This window comes from Eleutherodactylus coqui, chromosome 10, assembly GCF_035609145.1.
Source record: "Eleutherodactylus coqui strain aEleCoq1 chromosome 10, aEleCoq1.hap1, whole genome shotgun sequence".
Taxonomy (NCBI): domain Eukaryota; kingdom Metazoa; phylum Chordata; class Amphibia; order Anura; family Eleutherodactylidae; genus Eleutherodactylus; species Eleutherodactylus coqui.
The window spans coordinates 21,147,289-21,165,831 of record NC_089846.1 but is presented as its reverse complement, the minus strand read 5'-3'; the positions used below and the strand labels follow the sequence as shown (position 1 = coordinate 21,165,831).

The following is an 18,543-nucleotide window of genomic DNA, read 5'->3' as shown; positions in this document are numbered from 1 at the left end:
CCAATTATTTTCTATGGGAGTTTGAAAAAAAATCGTATCGCATTCGCATGCCATGTTATTTTCATGTAGGTGCGATGTTTTTTTTTTTTTCTTTGCAGGTCACTACGGGAACCAAATTAATAAAAGAACCAGGCAGTGCAGAGCAGAGAAAAATGGACCCGAAAAACTCATGAAAATAACAAGAAAACTGCATTGAAAACGGGCAGTTTTTCACTGAACAAACTCCCACGTGTCTGTGTGCATAGAGCCTTAGGAAATATCCACAAGCCCATATATACACAGCTATTGTAGCTGCGTCCAAAAATCACTACCATCTGAAGCATTAGATTCCAATGTATTCATTCAGATAAGTGCAATAGAATTGTGGAACGGTAGAGTTGGAAGGAACCTCCAGGGTCATCGGGTCCAACCCCTTGCTCAGTGCAGGATCACTAAATCATCCCAGACAGATGTCTGTCCAGCTTTTGTTTGAACACTTCCATTGAAGGAGAACTCACCACCTCCTGTGGTAACCTGTTCCACTCATTCATCACCCTCACTGTCAGAAAGTTTTTTCTAATATCTAATCTGTGTCTCCTCCCTTTCAGTTTCATCCCATTGCTTCTAGTCTTTCCTTGTACAAATGAGAATAGGGCTGATCCCTCTGCAGTGTGACAGCCCTTCAGATATTTGTAGACATCTATTAAGTCTCCGCTCAGCCTTCTCTTCTGCAAGCTAAACATTCCCAGATCCTTTAGCCGTTCCTCATAGGACATAATTTGCAGACCGCTCACCATCTTGGTAACTCTTCCCTGAATTTGCTTCAGTTTGTCTGCGTCTTTTTTTAAAGTGGGGTGCCCAGAACTGGACACAGTATTCCAGATGAGGTCTGACTAAGGAAGAGTAGAGGGGGATAATGACCTCACGTGATCTAGACTCTATGCTTCTCTTAATACATCCCAGAATTGTGTTTGCCTTTTTGACTGTTGCATCACACTGTTGACTCATGTTCAGTCTATGATCTATTAGTATGCCCAAGTCTTTTTCACATGTGCTGCTGCTTAGCCCAATTCCACCCATTCTGTATGTGGTTTTTTATTTTTTCTTGCCCAGATGTAGGACTTTGCATTTCTCCTTGTTCAATGTTATTGTGTTAGTTGCAGCCCACTGTGCAAGCTTTTCTAGATCTTTTTGAATGCTCTCTTTCTTCCCTATTGTTACATTTCCCTCCTAGCTTTGTGTTGTCAGCAAATTTGATCAGTTTCCCATCAATTCCCTCCTACATATGATTTATAAAAATGTTGAACACTGGTCCCAGGACAGAGCCTTGTGGTACCCCACTTGGTACATTCTTCCACTTGGATGTGCAGCCATTTATGACCACTCTTTGAGTACGATCACTCAGCCAGTTGTGAATCCTCCTAAGGCCTTAGTCAGACGGGCGTTTTTAGCCGCGATTTGCGCATGCGTCCGGCGATTTTATAAAACCATTGCTTTGCAATGGTATCGGACACATGAGCGCTTTTTATGCGCTCGTCCGATAAATTATAGAACAAAAATCGCAGATCGCACCTATCTGCGATCTGCGATTCCTGTTCTCTTCTGTATATGCGCTCAATGGGGCCGGCGGCAGCAGCGCCGACCCCATTGAGAACATATAGAAGACAAATCATTCTTCTCTGCCACAGCTGTAACAGCTGTGGCAGAGAAGAACGATGTTTGCCCATTGAATTCAATGGAGCCCGCAATACAATGAATGGGTGTGACTGAGACTTGCCTCTGATTGGCTCAGGCTGAGCCAATCAGGGGCAAGTCTGAGTCACACCTCCTTCACACCCACTGCAGGACGGCCGTGCGGATCTCTGGCTGCCGGGAACAGGTGAGTACATATATATATTTTATTTTAACACTTTTCTGGATAAATTGCAGGGAAGGGCTTATATATTTAACCCCTTCCCGACAATTCATCCCACACTCGCCCGCAGCGCATTGCTTTCAATGGAGACGGCTGTATTGCTGGCTCCATTGAATGCAATGCGCTGGACAGCTCCAGCCCGTTTCTAATGAAACGCGGCTAGGAGCAGATTTTCGGGCGATTTTTTTGGGCCGATTTTTCGGCGCCGGTCACGCGATTTGCGCATGCGCATCCATCATGCGATGCGCAAATCGCGCGAAAAAATGCCCGTGTGACTAAGGCCTAACAGTTGCCTCGTCAATCCCATATTTGGTCATTTTTTCAATAAGTATGGTATGAGATACTTTTTGTCAAATGCTTTACTAAAATCAAGATATACTATAGCCACCGCATTTTCCAATTTTATATGGTGCGTGAAAACATATGTCTTGCCCCATCTTTTGCGGACATACGCTGGAAGCTCCCATGGGGGCTGAAAAAAGGAACAGGGAGGGAGTGTAGCAGCATCCAACACTGGGAAAAGTAGACAGCTGTCTCTATTCAAGCATTAGAAGTCATTATGAGGATTTTCCCGCAGTAGTGTATTTTTTTGCTGATACGTTGCAACCGCCCGTATGAATACACGAAAAAACACTAATTAAGATCAGGACTACATCACGGCTATTCTACATTCATGTGCCTTTTTTTTAAAGCCACAATCGTCTGAGCATAAAAACGCATATGACTGTGTGAAATAGGCCTTACACATATTAAAGGGATTGTACAGGAGCACATTAATAAGGGTACATTCACATGTAGTGGACTTTGGTACTGCTCCACACTAAAATATAAAGCATCTTTTGCAATGCGGATTTTGGTGCGCATTCACACTAAAATCATCCTTTAGGCTGCTGCAGATCTGCATCAGAGTCCGCACCATTGTGTGGGGGTGTTAGTGAGAAATAAAAGCCTATGTATTAAAAGATAGTTTACCCCTTTAAGTGTCATGAGACCCTCTGACTTTGGGTACGACGTGTTCCACTGATTGCGGTGCCCCATTTGGAGGGTGCAGGCAGCTGTGGCTTGAGTGACATGAAAAATTTGCATATGAAGGCAATTAAAATGATATTGCATCCTAAGATCAGCAACATGACATCTTACAAAAATAAGGAAGAAGGAGGAGGAACTAAGACCTCCACCTGGTTACAACCCATATCCTGCTCCGGTCCTGTTGGGTAAGTCACTGCAGCTACATGCTATACAGACCTTATTTCGCCTGCAACTGGGAAAGCTGTGACATCTGGTAAGACCCAACCGCTCTGAGGACGGGGTGTCCAGCGATCACCAGGTATTATGCAGAAAGCTCTCTGATACGTGTCATGTTATGTATTAAATGTATGTGTGTATATATATACATATATATAATATATACACCACTTTTTGCTTGAAGGGTTCCTTGACGATCAGCTGTGATCTGTTAAGGCAGCAAGTGTTCAATTTTCCTGCAGCGCCACCACAGGAAGATTAAAATATTACACGGTTCTCATTGACATCAATACTCTGTCTATGTAATTTACAGGCAGACCACGTCTTCTGTTGCAAGACAATTTTTTGGGGCTCCTCTGGCCAATAGATGAAGGGCTGTAATGGGGGACCCCAACCCTTATCAGTATATATGAAAGTGGATTTTCAGTTTGCTAAAACGAAACCCAAGGATGCTGCTTAGTGTTTTTTATATTTGTCCTTCATTTTCAAAGATTCTCTTATATCACCCTTCCTTGGTGGATCAGGAGCGTATTGGTTCTTGGGATACATGTACTTTGTTGCAGTTTTTGTAAAACCCCTCTCCCCATGCTTATTAGGTGTTTACACAGCATTATACTGGGGGACATAAACTACTTTTGCTCCTGTAACAATTTACATATATCAATGAGACAAGTCATACTTACCAACTGTTTCTGTATATAGCGGGAGTGCCTGAATTACCAGTTATTCCCCCTAAGGTCACGCTTACACATGGGGGAATCGCCTATGGCAAACCTGACTTGTATTTTTCCTAGACTGAAACTCAGATTTCTGCCACAGATGTGCCAGTGGACCTGCACGTAGACTGGCTTCACTGTCCTTCAGTAAGACTAATCCGTGTTTTTTTTCGTCCACAATCTATCCAACTAACGAGCGTACTCCGGATCTTAACCCTTTCCAATACAATTTTGGATCCAGGGTTTCCTAAAAGGCTTTCTATTTTTTCTGTTATACAACGGTGCCATCTGCTGGCTAAAGCCAGTGTGTGCCCCAGAGAGGCTCAGACAGCGGAGTGGCTAGCAATAGCTGGTAAAAATACCCTGTGGGAGGTCTTCTGCCATTGGAGCTCTACAAGCTTCAATCAGAATGTAGGAAGACACCAGACAGTGGATTGGAAAGGGTTAAAATCAGCAGCGCATTTATTATTGCGCACAGATATTTTTCCGCTGCTTGGGAGTAGGCGATATATTACACTCACATTTTACACCTCTCACAACCTTTAAAATCAGATTGCTGCAAAACCTCACCAAAAGCCTGCTTTGGTTCACATAAGCCCTGCCCCTTTGACAAACATTTCATAGAGCAATCCTGCAAAAACTGGCATGTAATATTTACGTTGGACTAGGCCTGCCACCTTTGTCATCAAAAAATACCAGCCAATGTAAAAGAGGAGTGGTCAGGGGCGTGGCTAGGGGTGTGGCTTACCATGACTTATAATTTTACCTCCGTTATGCCAGTGGCCCCAGTAGTAATAGTGTGCCTCCTACCCCTCTGCGGCCCCAATAGTAATATTGCGCCCCCCTTAGTGGCCCCAATAGTGCACCCACTCTGTGGCCCCAATAGCAATAGTACCCCTCTGTTAGTGGCCCCAATAGTAATAGTGCCCTCAATGGTAATAGGTTGACCTCCTCACCCCAGAGCTACAACCATGGGAGCAGGTAATTTACTCACTGAAGCAGGTCAGTTCCAACCGCCGGCTGCTGTATGCAGAGACCTTGCCTCCTCTCCTTGGAACTTAATTACTGTCCGGGTGGCGACCTTGGTGGGAGGTGAGAATATCGACATCACTAGTTACGCTGTTTTTAGGATACGTTTAGAGATGAGCAAGCGTACTCGGTTCGGGTGTTGTTGCACTCGAGCACCGCTTTTTCCGAGTAACTGACTACTTGGACAAAAAGATTCGGGGGGCGCTGGGGGTGAGCGGGGGGTTGCAGAAGGAAGTGGGGATGGGGGGGGGAGAGAGAAAGAGAAGCTTGCACTGCTTCCTGTTCCCCACTGCTACCCCCCGCTCCACCATCTTTTCGTCCGAGTAGTCAGTTACTCGGAAAAAGCGGTGCTCGAGTGCAAAAATACCCGAACCGAGTACGCTCGCTCATCTCTAGATACGTTCCATTGTATGTGGACACCACACAGTCGGGGAAGAAGAACCGAGCTTATTCCTGCCCGGTAATGTGTGTGTAGTGTTTGGTGTTTATGGGTGATGTAGCGGATGAAGAAAGTTATTCTTGGCCTTCACATTTTATTACTTTACTGCTTGACATTTGCATCTTTATGAGATTACTGTACTTTCTGTCCGTTTATATATAGCCATGTGCCAGCTTCTAGGCAATGTCACTTTTCAGCGTTTACTGCTAATTAGCATGTTATTGGTGCCAGCTGGGCATGTGCAGTTTTTTTTATGCTCGTGTCTTTAATTTTACCCATATGATTTTTTTTTTTCATAGAGGAACTGGGATGGCTGATGTGTCTGCCTACAAGGAAGTGGGTGTGCGAGCGCCCCGCCCCGTGCCAGCCCTGTGAATAATCTCTGCACCTTACTCCGTGTCCTGCCTCTCACATGGAACAAGACGTCCAGATGAGCCCCGGCTCCTGAAAACCTTCCGTAAGGTCAGTTCCCAACTTGTTTAATACTGTCCTCGGGCTTACAGGACGGGCTAAGCAATGCTGTAACGCCTATATGCAGGTCCAAATCCAGCAGCGCCCCATTGTCACCTGTGTACTATCTGTGGTTTACCCTAGGATGGCAGCTAAACTGGCGCCTGTTCCTGGGAGATAATGTGCAAAGAGTTACATTGCAAATTTGGCTCTGCTGCATCTGTTTGCTTAATGTCAAGTTTAGGCAGAAGATACATTTTTCAGATTCCAGATGTCTTCATGCTTTTCTTCTTCCTGTTCTCACTGGACTGGACATGTCGGACGTCTGATAAGTAAATAGCACTTGGTGACTTCTCCAGAAGTGCAGGTCTGGCGGTATGAATGCCTTTCTTTGTGTTTGCACACAATGAAACCGAAGACTAGAACTCATGCGATGGCTGAGCGTCCGTATTGAGGGCATAAAACCCCTGCCAGAACCTTGAGAGAATCCAGCATGCCCAACCCGTCTCTGCTGTTATGGAAGAGTCGGGACTTGAGGATACTTGTTGGGTGGTGGCGCGATCCCACCCAAAGCCGTAGGTCTGGATGACATATATGTAAATTATATGGCCACTTTTCAGGCTTATGTATTCATTTTATGGAGATCGTGTTCACACGGCCGTTATCCTCGTGCGAGTTTTGTGTGGAGTGAAACGCACGGAAACCCATTATTTCCAATGGGTGTATTTGCATGCGCAATTTTTCTCTTGCGGATATAATCGCACTCACGTGCAAATGGGATCTTCATGTGATTTGTGATTTTTGTTTTTTTTCTCCTATTCATTTATTTTTTATTTTTCCTGAAATAACGTGCGATGTACCACAATGCTTTTTTCTTGCAAAACCCTTCACACTCGCATAGTATGCTGGTGAACGTGCAGTTTTCTATCGGGCCACTGATCTCGCATATCGTCTGTGTGAATACAGCTTGACGGCTTATTCAGACATGCGTATATCGGACAGGTTTTCGCGCCCGGCCGATATACGCTGCCCCTCTCTGCATAGGTCGGAGGCGGGCCTGGCTGGGAGCAGCGCACTGAGCTCCCACCCCCTCTCTCCGCCTTTTGCAACTGTTTGTAATGGGAGGGGGGGGCTAAGTCCCATCCCGCCCCTTTTCATTGCAAATAGTGTTGAGGGGAGGAGAGGGGGCGGGAGCTCGTGCACTGCTCCTGTCCCGTCCCGTCTCCTCCCCCTGCAGCGTATATCGGACGGGCGTGAAAACCTGGCTGATATAGGCATGTCTGAATAAGCCCTGAGGGTGCATTTATACAGGCGCTATGTCTGTGCGTTGCGAGGTGCTCTGGGGAAAAAAACTCATTTTAAATAGGACTGCTTCCATGTGCGATTTGTCTCTTGCAGCATCTCAGAAAAATTGATGCATGTTCTATTTTTGGGCAATTCTGTTCAAGAATCGCCCATTATTTCCCATAGAAGCAACAAAAATCACGTTGTGCGCGCATGAGCTTCATGTGATGCAATTCTCTCTTCTTACCATTGGAATAACATGTGATTTTCACGCACATGAAACTCACAAGTGCAGCGATCCATTCTTCTTGCAAAACGCATCGCACTTGCATAAAGAAAAAAAAATCCATTTTTCCAGTGAGATGTCGGTCTAAGTTTTGCCTGTTAGTGTGTTTGCACTTGTAGCGTGTTTCTGTGACATTTTTGATGAATTGTACATAAAATATACTACTGAAAACCTCATGTTTTACAGCAAAAGGCCGCGGTTTTCAATGTTTTTCAGACCGTCAGCTTCTACTGGTGAAGCATATTGAAAACATTTTTGACATATATCTGATCAGTCCGGGAACTAAGCATTTCTTTTGCGCCATTCTTTCTGAATCGCCCTGTATAAATACTTCTCATCACTGATAATATATTCACGGTGATCATTGGGGAGACATTCTTCTGGACTGCCTATAGTCATCCCATTGAATAACTGTACAGTCATGCTCCCCCAGGCCTAAAATGATTCATAACATGGTCATTTAATTAAATGTAATATCTCTAAATAACATCCATGTAATAATCATGTAGTGGCTCAGAACATCATTCTGGTCCCCTCCATAAATGTCATACATGTATTGTCTCATGTGGATGCACTGTGCAAAGCGGTCATGTCATTTTCGGTATGTGTGTTGCACAGCTGCGGCATCTGAAGGGTTAACAGTGATAAAATCTTTGCCTGTCAGCTCTGTCTGCTGAATATATCTATTCTCTTATGTCATGTGGCACAAGTGAAGTTATTAATGTGAGTGTCTGAGAGCGGGAGAGGAGATCAATCTTGTCTACCTGAGTGTGCTAACAGAGCCACATGGAAGCACCTTTAGCTTCCATGTAGGTGAAGATGGAGGGAGAAGAACGAATTCCCACAGCGCCTGGAGAGTGGATGTGAGAGGAGTGAGTCCCCTAAAGCAGAGAGAGAGGGAGCACACTACCCCAGTTTGCTAAAATAGGTACCTATTCACAACACAGGTGTTTTTCCTGTGCGGCCATCTGTCATTAGGATCACCGCACAGAGGTACTTGATTGTGACACCCACGCGGATGCTGTGTGGGGTTTATCTAGGCTAAGCCGTCTTCTTGAGTAATTTGTCTCCCAGAGTGTTAGTGGAGTGACCCCTACCCTTTTCCTCCTTCGGCGTGCTCCCAATTCCAGGACCGGTGACCTATAGATAACGTGGACTATAGGGCCATACTGTTCCTGTGTAACCTCCCCACCTCTGAGCTATAGCTTGTAACTGCTACAAGTGAATTGTACCTGTAATACCTGTTTATACAAAGTTTATTCAAGTAGTTATACCGGGCCTTAACCATTCGTAAGGACCCGAGGTACTACACGCAAGTCTCTGTGATTATTACTCCGTCGCATAGACTACCGGTGTGTGGGAATGGTGGCGTCACGAGTGATATCTATTACAAGCGCCCTCATCCCCTTTATTGGCACTCCCAGCCAATAGAGTGTCGAAGCTTGGCTTGCAATCTACACTGGCCTTGGTTGCGTGTCATCCCTACAGGACCAGAGCCTGGTAAGTGCCACTGTGACACGTCAGCAGTTATCCCTCCCAGCTCTTCACATTAACCAGGGTCACCCCTATGGGGTGTTGCAATCATACAAAATTGCAGCAGGGCTGGTTTTTTACCCCAGCCGTGCTGCAGGAGACATTCTAGAGACATTCCTAAGGCTGTCCTATAGCTTCATCAGGAATGTCATGATTGTTTCGCAGAACCAGTTCAACCTGCAAAACTTTAAATAACTTTTTAACCAGTAATCAGGGAATAAAGCAACTTCAGGTGACCCTTGTCCATAAAAAGTGGCTGCATCCTTTCCAGCTTGAATGGCACCCTGTGCAGAATTCTTCGTTCTTTCAACGTTTTGAAAGTTCCTACCTGACTCCAAGACCCAGAACAACAATCCTGCTAGCTAATGGCTGCGTAAGCTGCTTCTCAAGCGAGCTCCTGTTGACCCAGCCATTATCAGCATACCAGGTTATTTTAGAGGCAATTTACCAATAATGGAGCAAACGAGAGGTCTGGCCAAACCCTCCCTGACACAGGAGAGTGCCTACAGTGGTATCCAATTCTGCCCAAGTGGTGCACCCACTTCAGAAGCACAAGACTCGGCACCCAAGCCAGCATGCGCTAAGTCACTGCGTTATATTAATTTTTGCCCCAAAAAGGGCACAGTATCCTATTTTCGGGGGGGGGGGGGAAGCCTATACTCACCTGGTCCGCGGTGTCCCGATGCCTCCCGATGGTGTTTGACGGCGGCACTGCGTCCTCCTCGTCTCACAGCTGATCTTCTGCTGGTTACGGGGATTTGAATACCCCACCTCCAGCAGAGCGAGCGCTGTGATTGGCTCATCGAGCGCCGGCAGCCAATCACAGCCAGCACTCAATGAGCCAATCACAGCCATTCAGTGATGCCATTCACTGAATGGCTATGATTGGCTCATCGAGCACCGCCTGTGATTGGCTGCCCACGCTCGATTATCCAATCACAGCGCTCACTTTGCTGGAGGTGGGGTATTCAAATCCCTGTCACCAGCAGATCAGCTGTGAGACGAGGAGACCATCGGGACGCCGCGGACCAGGTGAGTATTGATTTTTTTTTCCAGCAGGGCACTTTAGCTAGGTCTAGAGATGAGCGAGTATACTCGCTAAAGGCAATTGCTCGAGCGAGCATTGCCTTTAGCGAGTATCTCCCCGCTCGAGACAGAAGGTTCAGGTGCCGATGCGGGGGAGCGGTGAGTAGCGGCTGTCAGCAGGAGGGAGCGGGGGGGGGGGGGAGAGGGAGAGAGAGATCTCCCCTCGCTCGAGCAATTGCCTTTAGCGAGTATACTTGCTCATCTCTAGCTAGGTCCTATTTTAGGGGGAGGCCTTATATTTAAAGTCTCCCCCAAAACCAGATAGGTCTTACTATCGGGTAGGACCTATTTTCGGGGAAACACTGTATATATTTTCATACTGCATCTGCTCCAGGTATGATAGACATGTCCCAAGCAGTAGAACATAGCGAAACACCTTTCCCTGCATTACTCGGCGGTGAGTGATCAATCTCCATCCTGGCCTCCGGACACAACAACTACTGCTCCCCTCTCCTCTGTAATGATTGGACTGGAAGGCTCATATCCAAGAACAATTAAATGGGCTCTTCCTATGATTTGAAGCCTCCAATAAACATGGCATAGAGGCATTGCAAAGGGAGGTCCAGCAGATCTTCCTTTGCAATGCCATCTCCACAAAAGCGGAGTGATGATGGCCATACTTCAAGAGACACATTTTAACTCCTCCTGCCATCCCGAATTGTATATCAAAATATTATTCTACCTGGTACTGTTGTCCACATTCTGATTTAGAAAAAAAAAAAAAAAGTTGGGGGTGTCTCAATAGCCAAACATAAACCATTTGCTTTTAGACTGTCTCATCTGAGATGGACACAGAGAGTCGCTACCTGTTTCTCAAAATATACCATGGCTCTTCTACATTAACTTCTGCTAACATTTATTTTTCCAATCAGGCACAGTTCTCTGTGTGCTAGTAGCAAAAATAATCCTGGGGGGGCGACTTCAACCTTTCCTTTGATCCAGCCCCGGACTTTTTAATGGGTAAGTCCGCCGTCTCCTCTGCGGCTTTACGTAAACTAAGGAAAGTTTAAGGGACCTTCTATCCCTTGAGCAAGTAGATCTTTGAAGGATTCTCCTTCCCACCTCCAAGGATTTTAGCTACCGCTCTCTAGCTCATAACACTGCTTAGACCATATTTTTATCACCCACTCTTTATTAGATCATGTTCCATCAATATGTTTTTATGGTCGGACCATGCCCTGGTCTTCTGAGCCCTTTGAACCCCTACTAAAGAGAGGAGGGGATACACTTGGAGACTCAATGATAACTAGTTAAATGATGCTGTGTGTATGCAGGCAATTCGCTTATCTTAAATTAAAAACCCTTACTTTAGGCCGCCTGCACACGAGCGGAAATCCCGCCGCGGGATTTCCCGCGGGATTTCCGCCACTGAAAGTTTGCATAGGAGTGCATTAAAATACGCACTCCTATGCAGACGGCCGCGAAATCTCGCGCGGCAAACAAACCGCGGCATGTCCTAATTTTCTGCGGGGCACGCACTCACCCGGCCGCCGGCTCCGGTCTGCGCATGCGCCGGCTGCGCGGCAGCCGGCACATGAAAGAGCCGGGGCCGCCAGGCGCGGGTGAGTACGCGCTCGTCCCTGCAGGCGCTCGGGTCGGATCGCGCGGCGAGAATTCTCGCTGCCGGATCCGACCCGCTCGTCTGCAGGCGGCCTAACAGATTGGAAGTTGACCTCCAATGATGGCACTCTTTTTTTTTTTCCCCCTCTCCTGGTTTAGGAAGATAAATGTCTTTAAAATGGAAATTCTGCCAAAGCTTCTAGATTTTTTTCCAAAACTTGTCACTTAACTGCACAGATCATATTTGTCCCATATTCGTTAGATAGCTTTGGTGTATATATGGAGGACAACTAGACCCCGGCTGAAACATAGCCACCTGGTCCGACCCCAAAAAAGAAGGGGGTGCTGGCTTCCCAGATTTTTTTTGCCTGTATCATAAGGCTGTGACATGCAAGTGGGTTCTGGACCTTCTCAATCATCGCTCAGAGAAACCTTGGGTGGAGATTGAACAAGGCTCGGCTCTGTTCAGAACTCGGGGTCTTTTTTGGCTCCCTCGGGGTGCTTATAGGCTGAACCTTGGCTTATCCCCTTTTCACATGATGTTCAGGAATATCTGGGAGGACTTTTTGGCTTACCATTGCCTAGTTACTTTTCTGGGCTCACTTACCCCACTTGTGGATAATCCCCAATTATCTGCACTGTTCGAGGGTTCTCCATTGCTTTCTCGACTGGATAGTCCTTTACCCCGTATTGTAGATGTGGTATCAGCAGCCCCGGTGCTGTCCCTTGTTAGGCGATGGCGGGGCCTGGCTAGGGCGTGGTTCTACCTCTAAATTTGTAGCTATATACGTTCCCTGTGACTTATCTCTAGGCTTAAGTTTCTGCTTTCCAGTTTCAAGTGGCTATGCATAGCTGCTTCTCACCCTCTCCCATGACATTTCCTTGCTTTACAACATAAAGCTCTGCCTGTAGATCTTCGGGCAAAGTCTTAACCTATAAGTTGTCCATTTCCTGTAAGCTGCAGGAACTTGATTACAAATTGCTTACACAGGGCTGTAGGAGTCCAACGAGATTAGCAAAAATGTGTTCCTTGGCCTCTGGGACGTTCCTCCATATTTGGTGGGAATGCCCCCCAGTTGCCCTACTATGGAAATACATTTCTTCCTTATATAATAGCTCATGTAGAGTATCGATCAGACTCACACATGAGAGAGCCCTGTTGACTATGATCCCTGGGCCCATAGCTAAAGTCAAGAGGGGTCTACTCCATTATTTTTTATCCTGGTCATGCACCAGATCATCCCGAGACTGTGGAAATTTTATACTTTCCCGTCGAGACTGATATGCATGGAAGACCTTAATCCAATAAGAGGACAACAACTCATATGACCACTTTTATTCTATGTGCAGCCCATGGCTTTTTTTGCGTTCTTCTACCGATGTTAATGCCTGGCTGAGTAGTGGAGCCGTGTCTGACCGATGTCCCATCAAGTGTGTTGGCATACACCAGTACCAAGCTTAGTACATAAATGCGGCACCAGAACCAAGCTTAGTACATAAATACAGTAGCGGAACTAAGTAATTGTGTTGAGGGGGCACCAAAGGGCTGATCGTAGCACTTTGGAACATCAAAGGGGTAGAAAAAGAACCAGGAGCAGGATGAAGATTCATGTTGCTCCACAAGTCACTGCCACACGGTGGAAGATGATCATCTGGCTGGGTAGACTTAGGGGGGCCAATCTCTTCCATCCATCTGGTGACCACCCCACCTTCAAGCTAGTGCCCGACACTCTGTGTGATCACACAGGTCACTTGTAGCTATGGCCAGCCATATCTGAGGGTGCTCAGCACCAGGACACCTGTTCAATGATGGCTGGTTTGAACAGTGGAGATGTATTTGGGGCATGCAGTTTTTTTTTACCCGAAAGGTAATTGCAAGGATACAGCTGTGCTCATGAAATTAGTGGAAGCAGCTTATTACCAGTGATGTTACATTATACGTTTAATGACTAATATCACAAGTCATAGGAGATATTGGGAGGGATCCCCATGTGACTTCTCTATATTCTGCTGACCGTTTTGTAGAGTCACAGCAGGGTATTTGGTCTCCGTTCAGCTTCCTCATCCCTGTTTTGCAAGCTTATAAGAATCTAATGGTAAATAATGTAGATGAATAGGATTCCTGATCAGCAGTGAAGACTGACACTGGTGAAGCATTAGCAGGTTCTATCCCTCCTGTTAGCTAACTCTGCAGTGCTGAGTGAAAGCCCCTTGTCATAGCTACTATAAGGCTAGTTTTACACGGGCAATTGTAATATCGCCGTGAGACAATCGCAGCAAAATCACAGCTTTGTTCAGGCGATTTCTGAGAGTCAGCAATGCTTTTTCTTGTGAAAAATTGCGCATCGCAGCCGCCCGTGATTTTCTCGCATTAAAGTCAATAGGAGTTTCTAATGTTAAAAGCGCATCACACGAAAATTGCACGTTTGTGTGTTGCGATATGATAAAAATGAGGTACCAAAGGGAAACGTGGGTTAAAAAAAAAAATCACAAAATGCTGGAAGATCGGACATGCTGCGATTTTTTTTCAAATCTTACAACATCACATGGGTGAAAACATCGCGAATGGGAATGAAACCATTGAAAACCATTGGTTTCATAATTCTGCGCTTTCACTCGCATCGCGTCAAAATCGTGCGATTAGGGAAGCAAATGTATTTTGGTAATTTCTTACTAAAGTCGGACGGCCGTAACCTTTTAGCTGAGAGTATGTTTGTTTAGCATGGCCTCTGCGCAGCGAGACGCCAGCACACGTCTGCGTTTACACACTGCTTACCTTGATTGCCCTTCATTGCAACTGTATAACATATTTGTCGTAGTACGTCACCAAGGACGGGGGTGATATTGGACCGATTATAGAGCACTCCTAAACCTATGATTTGTGCCTGTGATTGCAATGCATTTCGCAAGAAAAACGCATTGCATCGCTGCATGTGTGAATATCGCATCTCCTTTGCATAGAAAATCGTATGTACATGTGAGCGCAATGTGATTTTTTTTCTTTTTTTTTTCTTTACCAGGCTCCCATACAAAATAATATCCTAACTCGTCAGGGCATTGCAATCCTTCCCCTGTATTTTTGCATAGCGCTGCATGTAAACCTTAGTGCTAATTGTCATGCAACTGGGTGGGGCGTCTTTCTTTTTCCCTCATTAGTAAAGTATTGATAATTGCTCATCTCCTATTGAAATGAATGGGGTGTGGCTGATGTCTGTTACAAAGTTACAGTCCGCTACAACTTTGGTCAAATCGAAAGTTGCAGAATGGTGAAGTTGTACAAACTTCATGACTCCTCATGCTTTTCCATGGAAGCTTCATTTGCGCAATTAGAATGTTGCTCAACCACAATCTCTGTGTAGACCCAGCATGAGGGTTGTCTGCTAAGCATTGCTACGGATCAGAGGCGTAACTTGAAGCTCCTAAGCCCCAATGCAAAACCTGTAACAGGGCCCCCAACTATAATGCTTTATTCATAGTACTGGGCTCCCTATATGGAAAGAGAGGCCTTATGGGCCCCCTAAGGCTCCTGGGCCTGGGTGCAACTGCATCCCCTGCATCCTCTATAGTTACGCCCCTGCTACGGATGTCATGAACTGCAATCTCTCTCTCTGCTGGATGTAGCCCATCCGTGTATTACATGGTGGCCATTCTTCTCATGGTGGCCCAGTGGATTGGGGGGGGGATCTGGCTGCAGCTAATCGCAGGCTATCTCTGAAGCGCGACTCGCAGTGATCAACTGATCACCAGGTTAGAGTAAATTGCAAAGTGGAGTTGTGCATGAAACATAACTTTGACTGGCAATAGAATAAAGCATCACTTACTGCAAATTCCTGGTATTCGGCTATTGCAGATGCAGTACAAGTGGTCCTGACAGTAAATGAACCATTCGCTATGGGAATTTTTCAATAAAAAATGTCAAATTTGGTTACGTCCTGCAATCTCTGTATTTATCTCCAGCCTGGAGCCTCATCTAGATGACTGTGTATATCAGATTATGAGCATTAACCTTAAAGGGGTTCTCCAGTTTAGACAATACTTATTAGAAGGGTTCCTAAATAAAGATGAGCGAGCATACTCGCTAAGGGCAATTACTCGAGCGAGCATTGCCCTTAGCGAGTACCTGCCCGCTCGGAAGAAAAGGTTCGGGTGCCGGCGGGGAGCGGCAGGGGAGAGCGGGGGGGAACGGAGGGGAGATCTCTCTCCCCTGCTCACTGCCGCAACTCACCTGTCACCAAATTGACTTCCTCCCATCATAGATGTAATTGATGTCACCGGCCGTTGCAGCGCCCGCAGGGACCGTTCTTACAGGGGACCAGTAATAATGATTAGCCTGCCTAATACATGCATGTCTGTGTTTAGGAGAAGTTTTATGGTAGCCTTCATTGTACTCACCATTATCTACAACTGTGTTTACTGAATATCAGCTGAGCCGCCGCGCTGCGATGACGCAAAACGGATAATTGGTATTTCTAAAAATAACACTTTATTGACTTATTCGGTTAAAGTCTGCAAAGGAAATGCTGATGAAAGATAAGTACATAGCACAAGATAAGGTAGGTAACCAGATAGAGGGAAAACCGTAACAGCAGATCACTAATGGGAGGTCAGCAGGACCAGGACTCGGGTTAAAGCGGTTGTGTCCGACTCACTTTACTCTTAGTTAAACAGGCCGCCTCAGTGTCTTCAGCAACTTATTGTTTACAGGCTGCAGCAGCCTGTTTACAGGATGTCTGTCTGCTGCAGCAGCCTGTAAATATTACATCAGCGAGGAGACCGAGAGCCACCGGTGGGAGAAGTGAGTATAAGCTCCTCTATTTATTTTTACACGGCAGAGATAATCTGTGGGGTAACCTGGCAATAATTATTCAATTTCCTTGCAATACCTCCATAGAGGAAATTTAAAGGGGTTGTCAGTAAAGCGTTGATGGCCTATCCTCGGGATAGACCATCGATTGTAGGTGGGGAGAGCGGGCATCAGGGATCCCTGTCCATCAGCTGTTTGCTGGGTTGGTAGTGGTCTACCACCTGGAACACCTTCTGATTCACGTGAATGGGTTGTCTGTGTAATGGAGGTCAGGTCCTCCCGAGCAAGAGATGCTTTGTTAGCGCTCTCCCTTCTGGCGAAGACATGAGGATCTTGAATAGACGACCCCCTCTATCACCTCAGAAAGGGGTTGTCCCGCGCCGAAACGGGTTTTTTTTTTTTTCAATAGCCCCCCCGTTCGGCGCGAGACAAACCCGATGCAGGGGTTAAAAAAAACAAAAACGGATAGTGCTTACCTGAATCCCCGCGCTCCGGTGACTTCTTACTTACGTTGTGAAGATGGCCGCCGGGATCTTCACCCTCGGTGGACCGCAGGTCTTCTGTGCGGTCCATTGCCGATTCCAGCCTGCTGATTGGCTGGAATCGGCACGTGACGGGGCGGAGCTACGAGGAGCCGCTCTCCGGCACGAGCGCCCCATTCAGAAAAGAAGAAGACCGGACTGCGCAAGCGCGTCTAATCGGGCGATTAGACGCTGAAAATTAGACGGCACCATGGAGACGAGGACGCCAGCAACGGAACAGGTAAGTGAATAACTTCTGTATGGCTCATAATTAATGCACAATGTACATTACAAAGTGCATTAATATGGCCATACAGAAGTGTATACCCCCATTTTGTTTCGCGGGACAACCCCATGGCATATGAGAGAATTTTCTAAATTTGTGAACCTGTTTAGGCCATGATTTGTGAGGATTAGTTGTAATTCCCTGTGGTTGGAGCCACGTGGGCTGTTGGCCATTACGCAACTGCCACAGGAAATGAGACTGCAGGAGAACGTCAGTAGTGCGGCTGCTGCGCCTCGCCACATGTATGATACTTGAATGTAGCATGTTTATAAAGGACATGGGCCTTCATGTGAGGTGGGGAAACATTGTACTGAAAGTTACACTGCATGTGTACGTTCCACTAATAATGCCCTGTCTTACCAGAAATGTTCTTCCATGTCACAAAGTAATGTGAGAGATGTTGCAGTGTCTGAGGAGCAGGCCCTCAGCCGTGGAGACAGCGGGGTGGAGGGATAACCTTGTCACGGGGCTCTACAGTCTCCTCCACTAAGGGTAGCTCGGGACCCGACCCCGTTACCGCAGGGAGAGATCACGAAACTGGCAACTAGTGGTTACCTGTTGTCCTGTTTGTCACTCGTGACGCCACCGTTCCTTTCTCTACTTCGGATCCCTTTGGTGAAATAAGTAGTCCAAACACAGAAAAGTATTTTCAAGGACAAAATCGGGAATATTGCCCCTTTTTTTTTCTACATTTGAACATGTAGATTAATAAACAGTCTTGGTACAGAAACAATTGTTAGTGTTGACACAGTGAAGGCTCTCGGGCATTTGGAGAGTCCACAGGCTAAGTTATCTGATAGATTTCTCTCCCGGCACACTCTCTCTCCCCACTGTCATTCACTCTCTCTGTCCTCGCTAAGCAGCGGTTTCTGTTTCTCCGGATACATGCGGTCCCTGCGCCGTATACTCACGCGTTTCCATCATGTCCGGGCTTTTACTCTCTTTAGAGATGGAGGCCACAGGTAGTCTCTCTGCAGGGCTGGGCCCAGGTGGAAACGGAAGACCACCTCTCAGACTTCTCCAAGTCTCTACTCTTTCTCCTCCACTCCAACTGACTTCTCTCTACTGTCCCGCACACACACATCACGCGAACACAGACCAGTCGACAGCTAAACAAATGGATACATTTTTTTAGACAGCCTCAGACATGACCAGACATTAACCCATTCATGCCTGCAAACATCCAATATAAAGCCGACTCATTCTACATCCAAGACAATAGTACAAGACATACTGTACATATAACATACTCTCCAAAGTGATGCGTATATGTTTTTTATGTTTACATCTATGTTGCATCCATGTGTCATCTGTTTTTCATGCATGTAAAACAGTAAGAAGCCGCAATTAATATCGGTTTTATCACCACCCAGGATGTGCAAAAAAAAAAACCCTGCAGTGAACGCGCTG

At 46.3% G+C, this 18,543-nt stretch overlaps 1 protein-coding gene across 1 annotated transcript in view; it reads left to right on the top strand.

Annotated features, from left to right (window-relative positions):
* The first annotated feature begins 3,130 nt into the window (after positions 1-3,130).
* CARD9 (caspase recruitment domain family member 9) overlaps positions 3,131-18,543 on the top strand; it is a 48,409-nt gene continuing 32,996 nt past the window's right edge. Inside the window, exons 1-2 of the mRNA XM_066580510.1 lie at positions 3,131-3,221; positions 5,623-5,785. The gene's annotated coding sequence lies outside the window, so the exon portion shown is untranslated. The remainder of the gene's footprint in view (positions 3,222-5,622; positions 5,786-18,543) is intronic.